Source organism: Rutidosis leptorrhynchoides, chromosome 7 (genome assembly GCF_046630445.1).
Source record: "Rutidosis leptorrhynchoides isolate AG116_Rl617_1_P2 chromosome 7, CSIRO_AGI_Rlap_v1, whole genome shotgun sequence".
In the NCBI taxonomy this organism is placed as follows: Eukaryota; Viridiplantae; Streptophyta; class Magnoliopsida; order Asterales; family Asteraceae; genus Rutidosis; species Rutidosis leptorrhynchoides.
Genome location: NC_092339.1, coordinates 318,750,716 through 318,775,414, shown reverse-complemented (window position 1 = coordinate 318,775,414; position 24,699 = coordinate 318,750,716). Strand labels below are relative to the sequence as shown.

At 35.2% G+C, this 24,699-nt stretch overlaps 1 pseudogene; it reads right to left on the bottom strand.

Moving 5' to 3' along the window:
* Positions 1–24,699, bottom strand: part of LOC139860221 (protein ALP1-like) — a 100,787-nt pseudogene that overhangs the window by 14,425 nt on the left and 61,663 nt on the right.

Here is a 24,699-nt window from a genome sequence, read left to right as displayed (position 1 = left end):
GTATGAATGGACTTCCGAACAAGAGGGTGCCTTCCAATTATTGAAAAAGAAGTTGACTACAGCACCTATTTTATCGTTACCTGACGGAATGGAAGATTTTATTATCTACTGCGATGCATCAAGAATGGATTTTGGGTGTGTTCTTATGCAACGGAAGAAGGTGATTGTATATGCTTCTCGACAACTAAAAATTCATGAACAAAACTACACCACACATGATCTGGAATTGGGCGCCGCTGTTTTTGCATTAAAGATGTGGAGACATTATCTATATGGGGTCAAGTTTATTGTATACACCGACCACAAAAGTTTCCAACATATTTTAAATCAAAAGCAACTAAATATGAGGCAGCGTAGGTGGGTTGAGCTGCTAAATGATTATGATTGTGAAATCCGTTACCACCCGGGGAAAGCGAATGTGGTAGCTGATGCCTTGAGTCAAAAGGAAAGAGAACTTATTCGAGTAAAAGCTATGAACATGATTATTCATACTAATCTTACTACTCGAATAAAAGAGGTACAACAGGAGGTTTTGAAGGAAGGAATTTTTGGAAAGGAAATACCCAAAGGATTAGAAAAATAGCTTAATATTCGGGAAGACAGAACCAGGTATTTAGCTGAAAGAATTTGGGTACCAAAGAATGGGGATTTAAGGAAAGTGGTACTAGATGAAGCACATAAAACCAGATATTCAATACATCTCGGAGCAGGGAAAATGTACCAAGACCTCAAGAGAAACTTTTGGGGGCCAGGAATGAAGGCCGATATAGCCACATATGTAAGAGCATGTTTGACTTGTTCTAAAGTCAAAGCTGAACATCAGAAACCATCGGGTCTACTCCAACAACCTGAAATCCCAGAATGGAAATGGGAAAACATTACCATGGATTTTATTGCTAAGTTACCGAGAACTGCAGGTGGTTATGATATGATTTTGGTAATAGTCGATCGTCTTACTAAGTCAGCACACTTTCTGCCAATAAAAGAAGAGGATGGTATAGAGAAATTAGCACGATTATACCTGAAAGAAGTTGTAACGACCCTAGATTTTCCAACGTTTATTTATTAATAATTATTATTATTAATACGTGTGATTAAACGAATGTATGTTATTACATTTACATGTTACCATGATTGTCCGAACTTGACTTTAATTGCCCGAAACGTCTTTGTGACACCCGGAACTTTCACGAATAATATTTTTAGATATTATTTACATTCATGATTAAATTTATTAATCATTTTTATTAACTAAGGCTATTAGTTAGTTACTTGGGCTTTAATTGGTTTAACTTGTGATTTATTTGAACTTGGGCTTTGTTAGTGTAATGGACTCATGTTATTGGACTTCCAAGCCCACCCTACATTATTAGTGGACTTAGTTAGCCCACTCTTCCTTGTAAGTATTACTTGTAATGGTAACTAGCTAGTTAAGAGATATGGAATCTAGTTATGCCTTAATCCCCATGTAACCACCCCTTTTATCCACCTTTTCAAACTTTAACAAGGATGTAACCACAAAACAACTCCATCCCCCCCCCCCCCCCCCTTGAGAGGCTGCTGGCCGTAGCTTTTTGTGGAAGAGGAGGGAGTCAAAATCTTTTTTTTTACTTACTACTTACTCACAAACTCTCTCATTCTCAAACACACACAAAGAACACTTGTAACTTTTCTCCCAAATTCTCTCTTTCTTGTAAGTGTTTTGAACAACTTCTTCTCTTCTTTTCTTCAAACAAAACCGAAATCTACATCTTCATCATCATCATTCTTTTATTTAAATGTTACTTGTCTTTGATTACTAGTTATTTAAGTCATGTTGTTGTTACTTATCTTCATGTTACAAGAATAAACTCACTAGTTTGATTCTTCATTTTTATCTTATTATAACAAGAACAACAAGAACATAATCTATCTAGTTATGTTCTACCTTACTTGTTTCAAAAGATTCTAAAGTTCATGGTTGAAAGACATACTTGAAGCTCATGAAGTAAACTTTAAAGTTTACTTTCTAAAGATCAAACTTTGGTTTGAATCTTTAAAGTATGAACAACCATAAATAATTTACTTGTTTACTTAGTTTACTACTTCATTCTTGCACTTTAATTTCATTATTTATGTTCTTGTTGGTCAAATGTTACAAGTTAACTTTGATCTCATTAATCTTGAACTTAAAGTTAACTTTAAAGTTCAAGAACATATGAAGGAAACTTTTTAATTATAACTTGGTATACTTATGCTTGATCTAGACTTTTGGGTCTTGGATCTTCAAGATCTAACTAAATAACTATGTTCTACATCTTAAGATCTTGATTAGTTAGTTTACTTTCAAGTTTGTAACTTGTTATTGGCTTTAAAGTTCATGTAGGTGTTAGATCTAAGACTTTGATGTAACTTTGGTTCATCAAACTTCATACAACTCTTAAGTGAGTTGTGCTTCATGTCTTAGACTTGCACTAGGGTTATGATGGTCAAGACTTGGTTAAGATGATGTAGATACATCAATGAGTTGTACACTTGAAGTTATATGCATCAAGGACGAGAACCATGATGAACATCAAGCACCAAGACCACCGGAACCCACTTAAACTTACTGGTTCTGTCCAAAACCTACTGACCTGATGTTTCTGTAACAGACCAGTAGACCTGGGCTGTTCTAACCTTGATTTTTAGATATAACTTTTCGAGTATATAACTTTTCATATAGGACTCGTCTTAATCCGAGTTACGGTTTAGGATTTATGGCCCTCCGATCGTTACTATGTCCTTTAACGTTGTGCAGAAATTTCTGACCTACTCGCACTTAGACTGTCGCCACGGTCAAACCAAGATGCGTTTGCTTCTGTAAATGTTACCACACTTAAGGGACTCATAGACGGAGCCATGGCCACTGGTCTCACCTTAATTCAGTAAGGGTAGAGGCCGTGGTGACGGATCAAAGTCAGCCTTTGTTTTAAACTACTTTCAGGAACGAAACTTACTTTACGCCTTTTGTTTGATGATGAATGATGACGACCCTTAAGACCTTATTTACATAATTTTAAACCTATTTGGCCGATTTACTGACTTAGTACTATTTGACTTAGGTTGAGGACTTCAGACCGTTTACTTGCACACCTTTCCCGACTACTACTTTACCGCTACATATCATTGTGAGTTATAGCATTCCCTTTTTACTTTAACTTATTTTGGGAACTGAAAATACATGCGGATTTTATGTTTTACATACTAGGCACGAGTACTTAAACTTATATATGTGTGGGTTATACAACGGCATAAACATTCCCTTTAGCTTGGTAACGTTTAATCATTGGTTTTTGAACCGTGAACGCGAATCTTAGATATGGATCCATAGGGTTTGACATCCCCACTCAGGCTAGTAGCGCTAGCATTTAACGATTGTTTAATACTTCGTAGACATACGCACTTTCCAAGTGTACTTTCAGGGGGTATAAACATTAAGTTAGTTACCAAGTGCCCACGGTTAACATATACTTTATCATACTGTTTTGAAACGCTCTTTGTAGCACCGAAATCTCGTGGCCTACCTTACATACTGTTATACTTAAACTATAGCTCACCAACCTTTGTGTTGATGTTTTTAAGCATGTATTTCTCAGGTGCTTGAGGTTGCTTCAGCTGTCTTACTTGTTGTGCTGTAGACACCCGCTGCTTAGAGTTGTCCACGCATGAACTACTTTACTTTGCATTCAAACATTCGTACTTTTGAACTATGACTTGTAACGACCATTGTGGTCACATACACTCATTATTTGCTTCTACTTAGTGAAGCATGCTTTTGAAATGTAAAACATTTGATGTCGGTTATGACATCACCTTTTTATCGTGAATGCAACTTCTTTAATTACAGCATATAGTACTTAACCTTGTAATGATCCTATTGTTGATGATTCGTACACGATGGTTTTGTACGGGGCATCACATTTGGTATCAGAGCATTGGTTGTAGGGAATTAGGTTGCATTAGTGAGTCTAAGACCGACCCGAGTAAGATTCACTAATAGGACTAATCTACAACTTGCTAGTTTACTTGTTTCCGCTGAGCTTACTACATACTAATGCTTACTTTTTCTGCTATATGTCGTATGCTACTACATGATATCACTACTGTATGATGCTACTTGCTTTTGATTGCATGCTACTTTCATACGAATTGCTGTTATTGCCATGATAGTTACTGTTATACATGATTTAAACTGTTGGCCTATTAATTGCTTGCTTTATGACATACTGACATGGAAAATTTATTTTTCCTTGTCCAGATGTCGGATGTTCCACCTACTGGCATTTCGGGCAGTACAGACTCAGACCCCGTCGCCCTACCTACTGCTACACCTGCTGCTGCTACTGCCGATACACCGGCCCCAACACCCACTAGTGATCCCGGCGCTTCTACTTCCGGAGCTGGTACTAGTGCACCTGCCCCAGTGTCTGTTCCCGGACCCTCGAGGTCACAGCCCCGCATTGGTGGTATTGAGATCCCCGCGGAGTTCGGGGAAGGGCTGTTTTGTAACCACATGCGCACGCCTTGCCGACGCACTCCCGACGGACGTTTAGTCGTGATTCCGCCAGGCAGACACAGACAGATGTTGGCCGCCTTCGGACGCTTCGGATTACCAGCTCAGCCACCAGTGTCACCACCACACGATTCGGATGACTCATCATCCGCCGATTCTTCATCATCAGACAACTCCAGGGATGATGAGGATCCTACTGATAGACCTATTCAGGCACCCTCCACCCCGCCGAAGAAGCGGTACCGTTTCGACGGCACCGTCATTCCAGGGGTGAATGGAGGTCGTGCTTTTACTGACGCATTTGGCCATCGTCGTAGGGTTACTGCTCGTAAACGAGTTGTGCCATACCCTTCCGACCCACAGATACGTAAGGTTCCCCGTTACGTATTGACTATTCCTGGAACCGTACCACCTAGATTTAGATACGGACCACTTACATCTAGGGACGTATCATCTACATCTGGAGCCGGACCATCTACATCAGCACCACCGGCACCACCCGCACCACCCGCCCCACCTGCACCGCCTGCCCCACCAGCTCCCTCTAACGAGGAACTGATGAGGGAGATTGAGACTCTCCGAGCTCGAGTCACTGAGCTCGAGGAGCAGTTGGCTCGAGGAGCAGTTCTCCCGCCTTCACCGTAGGACCTTGTATTTAGATTTCATGATGTAATCTAGATATAGTTTCGTGTATTTCATATGTATTGTACGAACTTATTCATATGTATGAAACTTATTATTATTAATGAATGGAACTTTGCGTTATTTAATTCTTACACGATGTTCTATTTACATTGCTGTACGATGATTCTGTGGTATTTGTACCTAGATGCATTATTTAATAACATGTGATGTTTTGATTCCATGTTGGTCACTATATACTGTATTATTACTACTTGCATACTGGATTTTGACTTGAGTCAAAAATTTTGTTTAGAATACCATGGCTAAAGGAAGATCCATACCTACTGCCGCCCAGATTAAGGACATGATCAACGAACGGGTCGCTGCAGCCCTAGCAGAAAGAAATCTCGAAGCTCCACCGCCACCACCACTGGTTATTCCACCCGTTCGAAATGGGTGTACATACAAGGAATTCTAGAGCTACAAACCGCATAACTTCAGCGGCACCGAGGGACCAGTTGGTCTCACCAGATGGTTCTAGAAACTAGAATCAGTATTCCGAGTTAGCAACTGTTCGGAGGACAATAAGACCAAGTTTGCTTCTTGCACGCTATCTGACGGCGCGCTAACGTGGTGGAACACGTTAGCTCAAGCGAAAGGTATTGATGAGGCGTATGCTACGCCATGGGAGGAATTCAAGGCGGCTATGATTGATGAGTATTGTCCGAGAACCGAAATTCAGAAGATGGAAATTGAATTCATGCAGTTGAAGGCCATAGGGAACGACCTTAACAGTTACAATCGTAGGTTTTTGGAGTTAGCACTGATGTGTCCGACCATGGTCACCCCCGAATTCAAGCGCATGGAGAAATACTTCTCGGGACTCCCTAAGTCCATCAAAGGAAATGTCACCTCATCCAAACCACCGAATGTTCCCGAAGCAATGCGCATGGCGCATACTCTCATGAATCAGATTCTTATTGATGAGCTGGAGAAGGATAAGTTTGAAGCTGGTAGTAGCGAGAAGAGGAAATGGGATAACAACCACAACAACCACAACAACAACAACAACAACAACAACAACAACAACAACAACAACAACAACAACAATAACAACAACAATAACAGGGGGAGAAACTACGATCAGACCCCCGCCAAGAGGCACAACAATGGTGGAAACCCTAATCCCAACAACAACACCAACACCAACCCGAACTACAAAGGAACCTTACCACAATGCAAGAGGTGTTACAAACACCATACTGGATATTGCAATGTTGTCTGTGAGAAGTGTCAACGGGCTGGGCATATCGGGAAAGACTGCAAGGTCACCACTTTGAATGGGAAGCCGAACACCAATGGGCCAAAGAAGTGCTACGAATGTGGACAGACGGGCCATTTCAGAAATGCATGCCCCAACAAGCGAAAAAATGGCGGGCCACCCCGTGGTAGAGCTTTTAATGTTAATGCAAGGGATGTACGCGATAACCCCAACTTGGTGACAGGTATATTCACAATCAACAATCTTTTAGCTTCTGTCTTGTTTAATACTGGTGCGGATAGAAGTTATGTATGTAGACATTTTTGCGATAAGATTAATTGGTCATTGGTCCCGTTAAAAGAAAGTATGCTTGTCGAGGTCGCAAATGGAAAACTTGAAAAGGTTGACCATATTAGTCGTGGAGCTATTATCAACATAGCTGGTGCAGATTTCGAAATTGATTTGATACCTATCAAACTGGGAAGTTTTGACGTGATCGTCGGTATGGATTGGTTAAGCAAGATAAAGGCCGATATAATCTGCGGAGATAAAGCACTTCGCATACCACAAGGAGATGGCGAACCACTGGTTATCTATGGAGAGAGATGTACCTCGAAGTTGAACCTCATTAGTTGCGTGAAAGCGCAAAAGATTATGAAGAAGGGACGTTTTGCTGTCCTAGCACATGTGAAAGCAGTAGAAACTGAGGTGAAGAGCGTGAATGACGTTCGAATTGTGAACGAATTTTCCGATGTCTTCCCAGAGGAATTGCCTGGATTGCCGCCGCAGAGAGCCGTAGAGTTTCAGATTGATTTAGTGCCAGGAGCAGCACCTGTAGCTCGCGCACCTTATAGACTCGCACCTTCCGAGATGCAAGAATTACAGAGTCAACTACAAGAGCTATTAGACCGAGGATTTATTCAACCAAGCTTCTCGCCTTGGGGCGCACCTGTGTTGTTTGTGAAGAAGAAGGATGGATCCTTCCGTATGTGTATCGACTACCGTGAACTCAACAAATTGACTATCAAGAATCGGTATCCTCTTCCACGAATTGACGATCTTTTTGATCAACTACAAGGATCGAGCGTTTATTCAAAGATCGATTTGCGATCCGGATATCACCAGCTGAGGGTGAAGGAAAGTGACGTGATGAAAACTGCATTCAGGACCCGTTATGGTCATTATGAGTTTCTCGTGATGCCATTCGGTTTGACAAATGCACCTGCCGTGTTCATAGACCTCATGAATCGTGTCTGCAAGCCTTACTTGGACAAGTTTGTTATCGTCTTCATAGATGATATCCTCATCTACTCTAAGAGCAAAGAAGAACATGAGCAACACCTCCGATTAGTGCTTGAACTCTTAAGACAAGAGCAACTTTACGCCAAATTCTCCAAGTGTGAATTTTGGTTGAAGGAAGTACAATTTTTGGGTCATGTTGTAAGCGACCAGGGTATCAAAGTTGATCCCGCCAAGATTGAAGCCATCAGCAAGTGGGAGACCCCCACTACTCCGACTCATATTCACCAATTCCTAGGTCTCGCCGATTATTACCGAAGATTCATCGAAGGATTTTCTCTGATTGCGCGTCCTTTGACCGCACTGACTCACAAGGGCAAGAAGTTCATTTGGGAACCCGCACACGAATCAGTATTCCAAACTTTGAAGAAGAAGTTGACCACCGCACCTATCCTATCACTACCAGAGGGCAGTGATGACTTTGTTGTTTATTGTAATGCATCGAAGAGTGGTTTTGGTTGTGTACTGATGCAACGATTAAAGGTTATTGACTATGCCTCCCGCCAACTGAAGATTCACGAGCGGAACTACACTACGCATGATCTTGAACTCGGAGCCGTTGTCTTTGCGCTCAAATTGTGGAGACATTATTTTTATGGAACTAAGAGCACTATCTTCACCGATCACAAGAGTCTCCAGCACATCTTTGATCAGAAGCAACTAAATATGAGACAGCATTGATGGATCGAGACGCTCAATGACTACGATTGTGAACTCCGTTATCACCCTGGAAAGGCCGATGTTGTAGCTGACGCTTTAAGCCAAAAGGAGAGGACGGCACCTCTTCGTGTTAGGGCTCTGAACATCACCATCCATTCGAACCTCAACAGCCAGATTAGAGTAGCCCAAGATGAGGCTCTCAAGGAGGAGAACATATCTCATGAACATTTGAACATACTTATCTCTCGATTCGAGGTTAGGGAGTCTGGACTCCGATGTTATGCCGGAAGAATTTGGGTACCTCTTTATGGAGATCTACGGAACCTTATACTTGATGAAGCACATAAATCGAGATATTCGATTCACCCCGATGCGGGCAAGATGTACCACGACCTTAAAGAACAGTATTGGTGGCCGAATCTTAAGAAGGACGTTGCGACTTATGTTGGTAAGTGTTTGACTTGCTCGAAGGTTAAAGCCGAGCATCAGAGACCTTCTGGGTTACTTCAGCAATTGGAGATCCCACAATGGAAGTGGGAAAGGATAACAATGGATTTCATCACCAAGCTACCAAAGACGGTGGGCGGATACGATACTATTTGGGTTATTGTTGACCGCCTTACCAAATCTGCACACTTTCTAGCGATGAAGGAAACTGATACAATGGAGAGACTTGCTCAGTTATACATCAAAGAGGTTGTATCTTGTCATGGTGTACCTTTATCGATCATCTCAGATCGCGATCCCCGTTTTGCCTCTAGATTTTGGCGTTCTTTGCAAGAAGCCATGGGAACTCGTCTTGACATGAGTACTGCTTATCATCCTCAGACTGACGGGCAAAGAGAACGAACGATTCAGACATTGGAGGACATGTTGCGTGCATGTGTCATTGATTTTGTAAAGGCCTGGGAAAGACATTTGCCACTCGCCGAATTCTCGTACAACAACAGTTATCACTCTAGCATTAATGCTGCACCTTTTGAAGCATTGTATGGCCGTAAGTGTCGATCTCCTATTTGTTGCGCCGAAGTAGGCGAAAAGCAAATCACCGGACCCAAGGTAGTCCACGAAACCACGGAGAAGATTGCTCAGATTCAAGCTAGACTTAAGATTGCCCGTGATCGCCAAAAGAGTTATGCTGATCTTAAACGTAAAGACTTTGAATTCAACATTGGTGATCGCGTAATGTTAAAGGTTGCACCTTGGAAAGGTGTGATTCGTTTTGGAAAACGTGGAAAGTTAAACCCACGATACATTGGTCCTTTTGAAATCTTGGAACGTGTTGGACCCGTTGCATATCGTTTGGATTTACCAGTACAATTGAGCTCAGTTCATCCTACCTTCCACGTGTCAAACTTGAAGAAGTGTCTTGCTGCACCTGAACTTATCATACCACTGGAAGAACTTACAATTGATGACAAACTCCACTTTGTGGAGGAACCTGTTGAAATTATGGATCGTGAGATCAAACCTTTGAAACGCAACATGATTCCGATTGTACGAGTACGATGGAATGCCAAACGAGGACTTGAGTTTACTTGGGAGCTAGAGGATCAAATGATGCGGAAGTATCCTCACCTTTTCCCGACTCCTCCATCTACCTCAGCTTAAATTTCAGGATGAAATTTTCTTTAACAGGTGGGTAATGTAACGACCCTGGATTTTCCAACGTTTATTTATTAATAATTATTATTATTAATACGTGTGATTAAACGAATGTATGTTATTACATTTACATGTTACCATGATTGCCCGAACTTGACTTTAATTGCCCGAAACGTCTTTGTGACACCCGGAACTTTCACGAATAATATTTTTAGATATTATTTACATTCATGATTAAATTTATTAATCATTTTAATTAACTAAGGCTATTAGTTAGTTACTTGGGCCTTAATTGGTTTAACTTGTGATTTATTTGAACTTGGGCTTTGTTAGTGTAATGAACTCATGTTATTGGACTTCCAAGCCCACCCTACATTATTAGTGGACTTAGTTAGCCCACTCTTCCTTGTAAGTATTACTTGTAATGGTAATTATCTAGTTAAGAGATATGGAATCTAGTTATGCCTTAATCCCCATGTAACCACCCCTTTTATCCACCTTTTCAAACTTTAACAAGCATGTAACCACAAAACAACTCCATCCCCCCCTTGACAGGCTGCTGGCCGTAGCTTTTTGTGGAAGAGGAGGGAGTCAAAATCTTTTTTTTTACTTACTACTTACTCACAAACTCTCTCATTCTCAAACACACACAAAGAACACTTGTAACTTTTCTCTCAAATTCTCTCTTTCTTGTAAGTGTTTTGAACAACTTCTTCTCTTCTTTTCTTCAAATAAAACCGAAATCTACATCTTCATCATCATCATTCTTTTATTTAAATGTTACTTGTCTTTGATTACTAGTTATTTAAGTCATGTTGTTGTTACTTATCTTCATGTTACAAGAATAAACTCACTAGTTTGATTCTTCATTTTTATCTTGTTATAACAAGAACAACAAGAACATAATCTATCTAGTTATGTTCTACCTTACTTGTTTCAAAAGATTATAAAGTTCATGGTTGAAAGACATACTTGAAGCTCATGAAGTAAACTTTAAAGTTTACTTTCTAAAGATCAAACTTTGGTTTGAATCTTTAAAGTATGAACAACCATGAATAATTTACTTGTTTACTTAGTTTACTACTTCATTCTTGCACTTTAATTTCATTATTTATGTTCTTGTTGGTCAAATGTTACAAGTTAACTTTGATCTCATTAATCTTGAACTTAAAGTTAACTTTAAAGTTCAAGAACATATGAAGGAAACTTTTTAATTATAACTTTGTATACTTATGCTTGATCTAGAATTTTGGGTCTTGGATCTTCAAGATCTAACTAAAGAACTATGTTCTACATCTTAAGATCTTGATTAGTTAGTTTACTTTCAAGTTTGTAACTTGTTATTGGCTTTAAAATTCATGTAGGTGTTAGATCTAAGACTTTGATGTAACTTTGGTTCATCAAACTTCATACAACTCTTAAGTGAGTTGTGCTTCATGTCTTAGACTTGCACTAGGGTTATGATGGTCAAGACTGGGTTAAGATGATGTAGATACATCAATGAGTTGTACACTTGAAGCTATATGCATCAAGGACGAGAACCATGATGAACATCAAGCACCAAGACCACCGGAACCCACTTAAACTTACTGGTTCTGTCCAAAACCTACTGACCTGATGTTTCTGTAACATACCAGTAGACCTGGGCTGTTCTAACCTTGATTTTTAGATTGAACTTTTCGAGTAGATAACTTTTCATATAGGACTCGTCTTAATCCGAGTTACGGTTTAGGATTTATGGCCCTCCGATCGTTACTATGTCCTTTAACGTTGTGCAGAAATTTCTGACCTACTCGCACTTAGACCGTCGCCACGGTCAAACCAAGACGATTTTGCTTCTGTAAATTTTACCACACTTAAGGGACTCATAGACGGAGCCATGGCCACTGGTATCACCTTAATTCAGTAAGGGTAGAGGCCGTGGTGACTGATCAAAGTCAGCCTTTGTTTTAAACTACTTTCACGAACGAAACTTACTTTACGCCTTTTGTTTGATGATGAATGATGACGACCCTTAAGACCTTATTTACATACTTTTAAACCTATTCAGCCAATTTACTGACTTAGTACTATTTGACTTAGGTTGAGGACTTCAGACCGTTTACTTGCACACCTTTCCCGACTACTACTTTACCGCTACATATCATTGTGAGTTATAGCATTCCCTTTTTACTTTAACTTATTTTGGGAACTGAGAATACATGCGGATTTTATGTTTTACATACTAGGCACGAGTACTTAAACTTATATATGTGTGGGTTATACAATGGCATAAAAATTCCCTTTAGCTCGGTAACGTTTAATCATTGGTTTTTGAACCTTGAACGCGAATCTTAGATATGGATCCATAGGGTTTGACATCCCCACTCGGGCTAGTAGCGCTAGCATTTAATGAGTGTTTAATACTTCGTAGACATACATACTTGCCAAGTGTACTTTCAGGGGGTATAAACGTTAAGTTAGTTACCAAGTGCCCACGGTTAACATATACTTTATCATACTGTTTTGAAACGCTCTTTGTAGCACTGAAATCTGGTGGCCTACCTTACATACTGTTATACTTAAACTATAGCTCACCAACCTTTGTGTTGACATTTTTAAGCATGTATTTCTCAGGTGCTTGAGGTTGCTTCCGCTGTCTTACTTGTTGTGCTGTAGACACCCGCTGCTTAGAGTTGTCCACGCATGAACTACTTTACTTTGCATTCAAACATTCGTACTTTTGAACTATGACTTGTAACGACCATTGTGGTCACATACACTTATTATTTGCTTCTACTTAGTGAAGCATGCTTTTGAAATGTAAAACATTTGATGTCGGTTATGACATCACCTTTTTATCGTGAATGCAACTTCTTTAATTACAGCATATAGTACTTAACCTTGTAATGATCCTGTTGTTGATGATTCGTACACGATGGTTTTGTACGGGGCATCACAGAAGTTGTTTCTAGACATGGTATACCAATCTCTATTATCTCTGATCATGATAGCAGATTTACTTCCAAATTCTGGCAGGCATTACACGAAGCGTTGGGAACTCGTCTAGATTTAAGTACTGCCTATCATCCACAAACTGATGGGCAGAGTGAAAGGACAATTTAGACACACGAAGACATGCTACGAGCATGTGTTATTGATTTTGGAAGCAGTTGGAATCGACATCTACCGTTAGCTGAGTTTTCCTACAACAACAGCTATCATTCTAGCATTGAGGCGGCACCATTCGAGGCACTTTATGGGAGGAAGTGCAGGTCACCGATTTGTTGGAGTGATGTGGTGGAAAAACAGATTACAGGTCCGGAAATTATCCAAGAAACTACCGACAAGGTCATTCAGATTCAGCAACGATTGAAAACAGCTCGGAGTCGGCAAAAGAGCTACGCGGATGTTAGAAGAAAACCTTTAGAGTTTGAGGAGGGTGATATGGTTATGCTTAAAGTATCACCTTGGAAAGGTGTTATTCATTTTGGAAAGCGAGGGAAATTGAGCCCAAGATACATTGGGCCATTCAAGATCGAAAAACAACTTGAGCTACCTCCACAATTAGAAAAGATTCACAACACCTTTCATGTTTCAAACCTGAAGAAATGCCTAGCTACCGAAGATCTCATTATTCCTTTAGACGAGATTAAAATTGACGAGAAACTAAATTTCGTCGAAGAACCCATCGAAATTATGGATCGTGAGGTCAAACGACTCAAACAAAGTAAGATACCAATCGTTAAAGTTCGGTGGAATGCTCGTAGAGGACCTGAATTCACTTGGGAACGAGAAGACCAAATGAAGCTGAAGTACCCACATTTGTTTTCCAATATCGCACGTTAACTAGGTACTATTCTAAATTTCGGGATGAAATTTAATTTAACGGGTGTGTAATGTAACGACCCGGATTTTTCCGCTAATATATTGAAGATTAATATTTACATAATTAATGTTTCCAACATGTTAAGCAATAAAACTCATTAAGAATTAGTTATTTGAAATGAATTTTATACAAACGTTTGGCCACTCAGTCTGTCTGACGATTCACGAACGTCATAATTTGAAATAATTATATAATGATGTATATATGGATATATATATATATATATATATATATATATATATATATATATATATATATATATATATATATATATATATATATATATACTTATGATTTGTTAAAATGATATTTAAGTATCTCATTATATATAATAACAATTGGTTATATACATAAAATGAGATTACTAACTTTAAGACTTCAAGACTATATACATATATATAACGATTAACGTTGTAATAACTTCTAAATTAAAATGTATATATATGTATTGTATTAATATGTATTAATACACTTTTGAACGACTTAATAACATATATCAATATACTTATACTCAATAAAGATAGCTATACTCATTTTCTCATTCAATTTTATCAAGAATTCTATTCGTATTCATTCGGTGTGTATACACGTATCATACACAACTCTTAGATGTATATCCTATTAGTATATACACATCAAAATACCATCACAATCAGATCCTAATCAGCTCATTTGTTCTCTTGTGTGCATGATTAACCAACTTGGGGCCTAGATTGACTTGTTACATAAAATTACAAACTAGGAACCCTTATTTCTACCCCATAATTCACGTATCATAATGCATACACACATACTCATTCCATTTCCATTTTTATTCTAAGTCTTTGCTCTCTAAAACCAACACTCTTAAAACTTAAAACTCTCTAATCATCTCAGCAAAAATCCATGGAGAACTAGCTTCAAAAACCAACACATAATCATCATAAGAAAACCATTTCAAGAACACTTCAAGAATACCATCAAAATCAAGAAGATTACTTCCAATCTTTTTAAACCAAGCCAACAACTCTTCCAAGATCAAGAATATCACTTCTATCTCAGCAACTTTATTCATTTGATTTAAGGTAGTAACCTTATTCATAATCTTATTCGATTCGTATTCATATAGCTATCTTATTTTGAGTTTATAACTAATAATAACAAGAACATAGTTTAGATTATTTCTAAACTTGTTTGCAAACAAACTTAATCCTTTTAACTTGACTTTTAAAATACTTCAACACATGTATTATGACAGTATGTAAAGCTAACATAAGGATATAAAACTTGTAAACACGAAGAACACCTAAAAACTGAACATATGCCGTCATAGATCATCGGGGGCTGTTTTGGGTTTGATTTTAAAAACCTATCTTAAACTTTGAATTAAAAGATTCCTTTGGTGAAAAATCTTATTTTATATGGATATGAAATATATCCAAAATCCATGGTTAAACTCTAATTGGAAGTATGTTTTTCAAAAGAGTCATCAAGATATCGTTCTTACGACGGATATGACTATCTTCTTGTATTTGACACCTAATCTGTATTTTCGACTATAAACATATACTTTTTCTGTTTATATTAATAAATAACGGTTCGATACAAAACCATGGCAAGTCGAATCACTCAAAACGGATTTGTAACGAAGAAATTATGGGTAAAACAAAATTGGATATTTTTGTTTGTTTTTAGCTACGGTTTTGATTAATAAAAATGGATGCTAACCTTATCCTAGCTAACTTACCTTGTATCCTACATGTATTTATACATGTCTTGTTCCCAAACTTATGGAAATACAATTTATAATAGTCGTGATTAAGTTCTACGACAATATATTATAGTCTTAATAAAAATCGTAAGGCACTATATATATATATATATATATATATATATATATATATATATATATATATCACTTGATTACCGTGGATTCGTATACAAAGTTTTGACATATCATTTTGACTTCTTCTATATATATTATTGGAACGAACTATTAGACACCATTAGCATGTGTTATTGATTTCAGAAACAGTTGGGATCGACACCTACCATTAGCAGAGTTTTCCTACAACAACAGCTACCATTCAAGCATTGAGATGGCGCCGTTTGAAGCACTTTATGGTAGAAATTGCAGGTCTCCAATTTGTTGGAGTGAAGTGGGGGATAGACAGATTACGGGTCCGGAGATAATACAAGAAACTACCGAGAAGATCATCCAAATTCAATAATGATTGAAAACTGCCCAAAGTCGACAAAAGAGCTACGCTGACATTAAAAGAAAAGATATCGAAATTGAAATAGGAGAGATGGTCATGCTTAAAGTTGCACCTTGGAAAGGCGTTGTTCGATTTGGTAAATGAGGGAAATTAAATCCAAGGTATATTGGACCATTCAAGATTATTGATCGTGTTGGACCAGTAGATTACCGACTTGAGTTACCTCAATAACTCGCAGCTGTACATAACACTTTCCACGTCTCAAATTTGAAGAAATGTTTTGCTAAAGAAGATCTCACTATTCCGTTAGATGAAATCCAAATCAACGAAAAACTTCAATTCATCGAAGAACCCGTCGAAATAATGGATCGTGAGGTTAAAAGACTTAAGCAAAACAAAATACCAATGTTAAGGTTCAATGGAATGCTCGTAGAGGACCCGAGTTCACCTGGGAATGAGAAGATCAGATGAAGAAGAAATACCCGCACTTATTTCCAGAAGATACGCAAACACCTCCAACTGCTTAAAATTTCGGGACGAAATTTATTTAACGGGTAGGTACTGTAGTGACCCAAACTTTTCCATATATATATATATATATATATATATATATATATATATATATATATATATATATATATATATATATATAATGAAATTGTTATTTACATGATTAAGTGTTTCCAACATGTTAAGCAATCAAACTTGTTAAGACTTGATTAATTGAAATAGGTTTCATATAGATAATTGACCACCCAAGTTGACCGGTGATTCACGAACGTTAAAAATTGTAAAAACTATATGATGACATATATATGGATATATATATATATATATATATATATATATATATATATATATATATATATATATATATATATATATATATATATAGTTAACATGATATTATGATAAGTAAGTATCTCATTAGGTATTTTAACAATGAGCTATATACATAAAAATGAGACTATTGAATTAAGAAACTCGAAAACGGTATATATATAACGATTATCGTTATATGAACGTCTTACTAAATACATATGAATCATTTTAAGATATTGATACACTATATTTATACATGTTAAATGATAAGTAAACATATCATTAAATGTATTAACAATGAACTACATATGTAAAAACAAGACTACTAACTTAAGGATTTCGAAACGAGACATATATGTAACGATTATCGTTGTAACGACATTTAATTGTATATATTTCATATTAAGATATATTAATACATCATAATATCATGATAATGTAATAATTTAACATCTCATTAGATATAATAAACAATGGGTTAACAACATTTAACAAGATCGTTAACTTAATGGTTTCAAAACAACACTTACATGTAACGACTAACGATGACTTAACGACTCAGTTAAAATGTATACACATGTAGTGTTTTAATATGTATTCATACACTTTTGAAAGACTTTAAGACACTTATCAAAGAACTTCTACTTAACAAAAATGCTTACAATTACATCCTCGTTCATTTTCATCAATAATTCTACTCGTATGCACCCGTATTCATACTCGTACAATACCTAGCTTCTAAATGTATTTACTATTGGTATATACACTCCAATGATCAGCTCTTAGCAGACCATGTGAGTTACCTAACCATGTGGGAACCATCATTTAACATCTAGCATGAAATATCTCACCAAATTACAAACTAATGGAGCCTATATTGACACTACACATTCACGTGAAATGGAGAGCTCACAAACACATTCACTTTGCAATTTTCTTGAATCAAATTACTCTCTCTCAAGGGTTCTTCCTTTGTTCTAAGTGTTCTTCATCATCTTCAACAAAATCTAGCTCAATCTAGTTCATAAATCCATACATAAACCAAGTTATAAAATAAATACTCAAGAACACACCAACAACACTTCCAAGTTTGCTAGCTTACTTTCAATCTTACAAATCCATTTCAAGTGATTATCCAATCTCAAGAAATCTTTCTTATTTACAGTAATATATCTTTTTAATTCAAGGTAATACTCATACTCAAACTTTGATTCAATTTCTATAACTATAACAATCTTTTTCGAGTGGAAATCTTACTTGAACTTGTTTTCGTGTCATGCTTTTGCTTCAAGAACTCTCAAGCCATCCAAGGATCCTTTGAAGCTAGATCTATTTTTCTCATTTCCAGTACGTTTATCCACAAAACCTGAGGTAGTAATGATGTTCATAACATCATTTGATTCATATATATAAAACTACCTTATTCGAAGGTTTAAACTTGTAATCACTAGAACATAGTTTAGTTAATTCTAAACTTGTTCGCAAACAAAAGTTAATCCTTCTAACTTGACTTTTAAAATCAACTAGACACATGTTCTATATCTATATGATATGCTAACTTAATGATTTAAAACCTGAAAACAAGAAAAACATCATAAAACCGGATATACGCCGTCGTAGTAACACCGCGGGCTGTTTTGGGTTATTTAATTAAAAACTATGATAAACTTTGATTTAAAAGTTGTTCTTCTGGGAAAATGATTTTTCTTATGAACATGAAACTATATCCAAAAATCATAGTTAAACTCAAAGTGGAAGTATGTTTTCCAAAATAGTCATCTAGACGTTGTTCTTTCGACTGAAATGACTACCTTTACAAAAAAAGACTTGTAACTTGTATTTACGACTATAAACTTATACTTTTTCTGTTTAGATTCATAAACTTAAGTTCAATATGAAACCATAGCAACTTGAATCACTCAAAACGGATTTAAAACGAAGAAGTTATGGGTAAAACAAGATTGGATAATTTTTCTTGTTGTAGCTACGTGAAAATTGGTAACAAATCTATATTAATCATATCCTAGCTAACTCATATTGTATTATACATGTATTCTAATATATTATGAAATCCCAACGATACCATAGACATGAATACAATGTTTTGACATATCATATCGACCCATCTATATATATATTTAGGAACAACCATAGACACTCTATATGCAGTAATGTTGGAGTTAGCTATACAGGGTTGAGGTTGATTCCAAAATATTATAAATACTTTGAGTTGTGATCAAGCCTGAGGCTTGTATACACGAGGTCGTGGATTGATTCGAGATAATATATATTGCTTTATTTCTGTACATCTAACTGTGGACAACTAGTTGTAGGTTACTAACGAGGACAGCTGACTTAATAAACTTAAAACATTAAAACGTATTAAAAATGTTGTAAATATATTTTAAACATACTTTGATATATATGTACATATTTGTTATAGGTTCGTGAATCGACCAGTGGCCAAGTCGTACTTCCCGACGAAGTAAAAATCAGTGAAAGTGAGTTATAGTCCCACTTTTAAAATCTAATATTTTGGGATGAGAATACATGCAGTTTTATAAATGTTTTACGAAATAGACACAAGTAAATGAAACTACATTATATGGGTGAATGATCGAAGCCGAATATGCCCCTTTTTCTTGGTAGCCTAAGAATTAGTAAACCGATCTACTAATTGACGCGAATCCTAAAGATAGATATATTGGGCCTAACGTACCCCATCCAAAGTACCGTATGCTTTAGTACTTCGAATTCGTTTTTATCATGTCCGAAGGATTTCCCGGAATGATAGGGGATATTCTTATATGCATCTTGTTAATGTCGATTACCAGGTGTTCACCATATGAATGATTTTTATCTCTATGTATGAGATGTATATTGAAATATGAAATATTGTGGTCTATTATTATGATTTGATAAATATATAGGTTAAACCTGTAACTCACCAACATTTTTGTTGACGTTTAAAGCATTTTTATTCTCAGGTGATTATTAAGAGCTTCCGCCGTTGCATGCTAAAATAAGGAAAAGATTTGGTGTCAGTGTAACACCCCGTTTTCCCGTACGCATCGAAAGGTACCTACTTAATCATTTGTACGTCTATAACTCGTTAGCTTATGCGTAAATGTACGAATATATGTGTATATATATATATCTATGTATATGATGATGTAGCGTGAGGGTACGAAATAGTATTATTTTTAATACAAAATACTACAAAATATGACACAAGTTTTATTAATTTACGGATGGGATATACCTAAACCTTGCTACAACACTATAGGCAGTGTACCTAATCGTAGAGTAGTGTAGTTTTTAGTAAGTCCGGTTCGTTCCACAGGGAGCTGGTGATACTTACTATATTTTTAACAACTATATTTATACAAAATATATATAATTATATAAGTAGTAATATTATTATAAAAGGGGGGTTTTACCGTTTAATGACCGGTTTGTCGATTCTATATATTAAGCGCAAAGATAAATGACGATAATTAAAGTGCGTAAAATAATGACAATAAATAAAATGACAGTAAATAAAATTGCGAGTAATAAAATGACAGTAAATAAAGATACGATGAGAAATACAATAAAAGAATTATGCTTATTTAAACTTCTGTAATCATGATGTTTGACGTGTTGATTTTAATTTATTACCATGGGTTAATTGTCCTTTGTCCTGGTTTATTTGATACGTCTATCTGGTTTTTGTCCATAATAGTCCATCGGTCATAAATATAAAGTGCGAGTATCCTCGTCAAATTACCCTTATACCCGAAGTCAAATATTCCAACTGATTAAGGATTTAAACTGTGACGCAGCTATCACTTCTGTCAACAATTACACCAGTTATCACTGTATGTAATCCACCCCTGTTTTAATTAGTTTATGAATATTAATTCATCTACTTGATCAGAATGAATAATCAATTACCCAACCCAATTGATTAATTAAATGATTATAACAGATTCCATATGAACGTCACTAAATAGGACAACCATAATCATTATTAATTATTAGGTTAATTAATTTGAAGATAGGTTCGACAGACTCCAATGAGTTGTCACTCAATTAGACAATACCCCCCATCTATTAATAGTCAATAGTTCAATTTCCACAAGTGTCGGTCTTTTGCCCAAACCTTAATTATGGTCCAAAGTTCAATAACCCCTTCTTAATATTTTAGCCCAACATCACGATTACTTCGGCTCAAATAAGCATAATAATAACTTAGTTACGATACATTAATTTAAAAAGGAAGAACATAGCTTACAGTGGTGATTAATCGCGTAGCGTTACACGGGCAGAGTTTCGACTTTAAAACCCGTAAAATATTTCTTACGATAACCCAATTATTATTAAACTTAAATTAAACTTAATATTATAAATATAAATATATATATTCTTACAGAGGGAAAGAAAGAAAAATGAAGTGAAGGTGTTCTTTTTCATTACTACGTGAATTCCATTTTATAGGCAAATGTTGATTTGAAATTTTCACTTATTGTGACGACCCGAAAATTTCCGACCAAATTTAAACTTAAACTTTATATGATTTCGACACGATAAGCAAAGTCTGTAATATTGAGTCTCAAAATGTTTAAACTGGTTCCTATATTCAATTGACCTTTGACTGCTCTCTCGACGATTCACGAACATTAATTGTAAATAGATATGTGTGTATAGATATATATATATTAATTTAAAATATTATAGCTCTTATTAAAAAGTAATTATGTAAAATAAAATAAAAATGATATTATGATAATTATTTAAGAACATAACTATATATATTTAAATAAAGTATATTAAATATATATTTTGTGATTTCGAATCTATTTAGTAAACGACTGTTTCACTCAATTGCCATTCGATGGATATTAAATGAGTAATATTATTTTAAAAATAAACGGTGATCCGAAAATGAGTGATATAAATTATAGGCTTATTAAAAGTATATATTTAGGAACTAATTGTTAATTTTTACATTTAGCATATTTTACTTGGGATTGGGAGTGAATAATTAATGTAATTTGTATTTAATAGTTAATGACCAAATTTTATACCATAATGACTAAAATAAATAAATATAGTTAATTTAAAAATTTGGAATTTTTTTAGGAACACTTGTATATGTTGACTGTTTAGCAAAAGAGTACGAATTTTAGTCCGTGAATGAAATATTAAACCAACTGTAGATGACGGCTAACAATTTACACATTTATATTTCTATGATTATTATTATATTATTTATTGTTATTATTATTAATTATTATTATTATTAATATTGTAAATGTGTCTGTCTTTGTCTCACCCACATGGCCACATCCCTACCTTCTCAATTATGTTACATAATTCAATCCAATTTACTGTATCAAATTTAGACGATATTGAATTTTGCATATATTCTTTGATATCACATACATATCCATGGACATATACAAAACACCAAATTAAGTGGAGCCAACTATGCATATTCTACTTGTGATTACTGTTTTCTTTTTGAATTCCTTGCAACTTGATCACCACCAACTGTACATGCACGGTTTAAATTATGTGATTATTATTTCAACTTTTCAACACCATAATATCATACATATACATTCATCCACATATGAATATTCAGACACATCTACACTATAACAAACCCACCTTTGTTCATTACAATCAAACCGTCACCCTCACTAAATCATGGCCACCACTCAACACCCACAATCGTCATGATCCGCCACCCTATCACCACCATCTTCAACCTTGAACCAACATCACCACACGTTTACAATCACCACCTTGACGCCACTTTTATTTCTAAGTAAATCACAAAAAAAAAAAAACGTCACCTTTCTTTCTCACCTTTCTTCATTAACTCCCGATAAGTTTTTTTTCGTGTTTCAACTCATTATCGAACCCATCACCTTGTCAGCGATCAACCAACAACAACCACTGTTTTCTTGCTTAACCACCACCTTACGGATCATAAACCTCACCATCTCTCTCTCTTCACTCTATCTCTCCCCTGTAAAAAAAAAAAAAAGAAACACGACACCCATTTGATAAATCTGCTGCTACCGTAAATTTTTTTTTTACTGCAACACGAACGTTGTGGACTATGCAGCTGTTGTTAAATGGTTCCTGTTACAAGAACCTGCAAACCCACAAATTTCATTAACTTGTTTAGTCAACCATAACAATTGAAACTGGTAATGATCTCTTCTTTTGATCGACCCACACCATCACACACTCACCATCATTTTGAATCACCCATTTAACCATCACCTTCTTATTCCAGCTACTGTTACGGCAGTTATACTATTCCAGCCACAATAATCAAAATCGTGCTGCTACACCTGCATTTGACTGTTGCGATAAAAAAAAAAAGTAATACTCCGTAACATAGACAGCCTAAATTAAAGGAGATTATTAGTGGACACAAGTTGGCGACCCCACACCTAAATGACATCTCAGTTTACGGAGTACCATGTTTTATTTTTCTTTTCGAATAAAAATGGATATGGTTTAACGGGCTACATTAAAAGAACAATCCAATATGTTTTTATTTGAATATGAAGGCCCAACTTATGATTGTCCATTTATTTGGACTATTTTCTTTTTCGGGCTTTTAATGGACTCCAATTGTGATGCTTGAGAATATAAGATGAGTACATAACCGAAAATAAAAATGATGATGGTAAGTGTTGAATGATGATTGATGGGGATAATGATGATGAAGATGTATGTGGGTATGTATAATGAAGAGAGTCGAGATATAGGTCAAATATATTAGGATACAAATTAAAATAGAAAAGTAGTGACAGAGGGACGATTGGGTGTGTTGTCGTTGAACGAGAGGTCTTGGGTTCAAGCCGGGGCGATGGTGTTTTGTTTTTAGGAGCTTGTTTTCTTCAAAGGTTGTATTCAAAATTTTTTTATTACTATTACTATTATTATTATTATTATTATTATCTTTAATAGTACAATTATTATTATTATTATTATTGATATTATTAGAAGAATTATTATTATTATCATTATTATTATTATTATCATTATTATCATTATTATTATTATTATTATTATTATTATTATTATTATTATTATTATTATTATTATTATTATTATTATTATTATTATTAAAAAATAATTATTTTTGTTATAACTATCATTTTTTATTTATCATTATTAGTAAAAATATCATTTTTAATTAAAATTACTATTATGACTTCCTTCATTATTATTATCCTTAATCTAGTAGTACTACAATTATTAATTTTACAAAACCAAAGATGTATATATATATATATATATATATATATATATATATATATATATATATATATATATATATATATATATATATATATATATTTTACATAAAGTATACAAATATTACATAAATTTTGTTTTAACTAAAATTATTAATATAACATTAACTAAATATCAAGTAAGTATCATAATGTATTATAAGTATTAATAAAATTATATATAAAAATATTGATCTTAATAAATAACAAAATATATAAACTTAATTGATTTATATTATAATATGTTAATTTATATACTTGAAATAGGTTCGTGAATCCAAGGTCAACCCTGCATTGTTCAGTTTGTATAATGTCATCATATGTATTTTTACTACAAAATACATTAGGTGAGTTTCATTATTCCCTTTTTAAATACCTTTGCAATATATATTTTTGGGACTGAGAATACATGCGCTGCTTTTATAAATGCTTTACGAAATAGACACAAGTACGTGAAACTACATTCTATGGTTGAATTATCGAAATCGAATATGCCCTTTTTTATTAAGTCTGGTAATCTAAGA